This window comes from Thalia democratica, chromosome 4, assembly GCF_965202585.1.
Source record: "Thalia democratica chromosome 4, ktThaDemo2.hap1.1, whole genome shotgun sequence".
In the NCBI taxonomy this organism is placed as follows: domain Eukaryota; kingdom Metazoa; phylum Chordata; class Thaliacea; order Salpida; family Salpidae; genus Thalia; species Thalia democratica.
The window spans coordinates 5,986,713-5,990,261 of record NC_139168.1 but is presented as its reverse complement, the minus strand read 5'-3'; positions in this window follow the sequence as shown (position 1 = coordinate 5,990,261).

Here is a 3,549-nt window from a genome sequence, read left to right as displayed (position 1 = left end):
AAAGCTGTAACAAATGTTTAAATTGGTTAACTATATTTGAAAATGTATGTATATTACATAAAAAAACTTTTACTGTTTCAAGTTTAAAACTTTGTGCATACCGTAAATAGTATTGTGCGTAATAAACTAAACAATGTTTATTTGTAATAAAATTATGTATTTAAGACTGGGCTTCTATTTAAATTTTCAAATTTATTTTGAACTAATTATAAAAAGCTACTTAAGTAATAAAATTAGTTTAAGTAATTTGTAATTTTGTAAGTAATTTGTCTCAGTAAGATATCACAAAAAAAAAGACTACTGTATTTTATTTTAATACTTTGAAATTAATTGTTGAGAAAAAAAAATCAAACTAGCCTAGGCCAGACAAGAATATAAGAAACAAATTAAACAAAAAAAACCTAGACATATTTTTATTCAAATTTAAAACTAGCCTGAGTTAACCATAATATAAGTGTGGCAATCTATTTAACTTAATAAAACCAAAAACTGTAATTAACTGTGTTCAGGTGTAATATGTTCAAGTGTAATTCAAGTTTAATCTTTTTTATGTTATTTTGTTGTGTTAACTTATTTTGCTTAAATAATTTTATAAAAATTTTTTTGGTGGTAGAATATTTTACTTATTGGATAAAAAAGTTTAAAAACAAGTATTTAAGTAAGCTTTTTGTATTTTATCAGGACCTTCTGTTAGTTTCTTGTTGAGGATATTCAATTTATACTTTTTAACTAAGTACAACAATTATCCAAATTCAACAGCACTAAGATTAAAAACTTAAAAATACATATGAGAAAATAGATTTTTTAAAGTTTTAGTTTTTCTTTTAAAAATTGTTATTATTTCTAATTTTTTTTTTTTAGACAAAAATGGCTTTTTGGTCAAACTTTTATTATCTCAAATACTGTTTTACTAAAACCCATATCTTTTAATTTATTAAAAGAATATGAAGCGTAAATTATTTTGAAGCGTAAATTTCAAGGTCCCTCATATTGAAAAATTTATCATTTTGAACATTTGTATGTCAAAAATACTTATAAAATTTTATAAATGTAATAAACCTGATAGCTAATACTAATACATACTTTTGTGGGTTAATTTTCCTAATTGTTATATCTAAACCGCTTCCTTACCTTACTAAAACATTAATTAACAGAAGATTTTTGATGGATAAAAAACAACATAACAATCAAAAAACTGGTCTGGGTAACTACAGAATTATACAAATCTATTTGGGTCTTTTTGGTTTACGGCTAAAAATACTAGATAAATAATTTTTTGGGTTACAAGACAATTCAAATTCTTAAAAAGATTCAAAGGAACCACTACTCAATAAGGAGTATATGTTTGAAAATATATATATATAAATTAAATTAGAAGGTCTTGTAAAAGTCTTTTTTTTTGTAAAATTTTAAATTTTTTTTTTGAGATATTAAAAATATGAATTTATTCTTTCAAGACTATATTTTACAAATTAAGTTTTGGTCAAAGATTTTCAGTGCTTAAATAAACATTTTTCAAAATAAATTGATATTTGAAATATAATAATAATAAGTTTATCTTAATTTGGTTTTTGCCATTTCTAAAAATATATTTAAAAATTTCCAATAAGATTAAACTAGTTTGTAGATATTTACAAGAATTTGTGAGTTGTTGTGCACCCAACTTTTGGAGTACTAAGATTAAGTCAAAACTTTAATACTGTAAAGTGAACTAAACCTAGAAAACTCTACTAAAAATACTTAAAGGATTTTCATAACTGTGCTAAAGTGTGATTAAAGTATTTCAGTAAGGTAAAATAAGTTGAATTTTTTCTGAGTAAGCCTGAGCTTTTTTGATTTAGCCATAGTTAGTCTAGGTGGTAAATATTGAATAAAATAATTAATAACTATAACTTACAGCAAAACATTGATTAAAAACTTAGTTGTATGCTAAATTTAAACAAAATATATTGTATCAGGTAAAAACGTGTGTTTAAAGTTCGAGCTATTTTCATTTTGTATTTTTTGCACTACCTGAAAACTTCTTAAAAAAGGCAAAACATGTAAAAAAAATGCAAATAATTGCTTTATTCAAAAACAACTACTAGTTAGATTATAAACTAAATTAATGAAAATGTCACACAAAAAAACTAGTAAGTTGTTTGCTTTGTGGTAAAACTGAATACGTAAAAAATCCAATTGCTTAATAATTCCAAAAATCGGTTATAAAACTATCAGGAATTGGACCAAATATAGCATTAATAATAAATTTCATTAAATTTTGAAATGAACCAAGGTAAAATACTAGAACATTCTCATCTTATTAAAGTATTCAGAAACTAATTTATTTTTTCTTAATAATAAAAAAACTAAGCCTAACAAAAAGTGTTATTCATTTGTTGGTGAGTGATTAAAAACATCAACTAAAAAAACAAGTTACAAGGCTTTGTAAAATAAAAAAGCGCTTTTGTGAGATTTAGTTTTTAATCTACTTTTAAAATTAGTATAAAAATAATATTAAAAAATTTCTTTAATCAGAAATTTCATGTTAAGCATTTTCAATTTATCACAAATAAGTTTTAGGTAGGTATTGAAATGGTTTTATTTACTTTATAGCGTGTAAATTTTTGGATTCTTTCTTCTAGCTATGGACATTTCTTAAAAATAAATTCATAAAAATTTTGTGTAAACACTTTTGCTGATAGACTAGTTGGACTACATTTTTAAAACAAGTTACTGCTACAGAGTTAGCTAAAAGTTCATACAATGAGAAAAAATTTAAACTAAAAAATTCTTTTATTTTTTATTATTCAAAAGACAAAACAATATTAAATAAATTCAAAATATTATTCAGTATTATTTTCTATTCCTTATATATTTAAACAATAGTATAAGAAAATCTTTTGATTTACATAAACAAAGCAATTTTTTCTTGTAACCAAGAAACTTGTCTTTGTGCTAAAAGTTACTGCAAGTGACTTAATGTGGATAACTTTTATTTAAAATTTTAATATTTATTTGCATAAAAAATTTATTACAACCTAGTCATTATTCATAAAACTAATTCACTTAACATTTATCAATTCAATTGAATTAACCATGATTATTTTTCTTAAATGAATTAACTAAACAGCTACAAATAAGGTTTAAATAAACTTTATGATAAATAAATAGGAATAATAAATATGAAATCTTAATATGCATATTTTCAATAAACGTAATATTTAGCTTACAAATAGAACTTTAAAAAAGAATAAAAGGTCTTAACACTAACAATCAAATAAATTGTCATTAAAAATATTTAAATTGATAATATAAGTTTTTCAATGATTTGCGTTTTACAAGTTCAAACTTTTTTTATGACTATTCAATATTTTACTTAAGATAAAGATAATGAAGAATTTATTATTAAGGATATTATAGATAACTAAGAATTTTTTTTCCAGCAAGTATATTCAAAAATTTAAAATAATGTCAATATTAATAGTTTTTACCTTAGTTTTACTTTTTTTCAGATACAAATTGAAATTTTATACAAATAACTTTAAAAAAACACACAATTTTATGCTT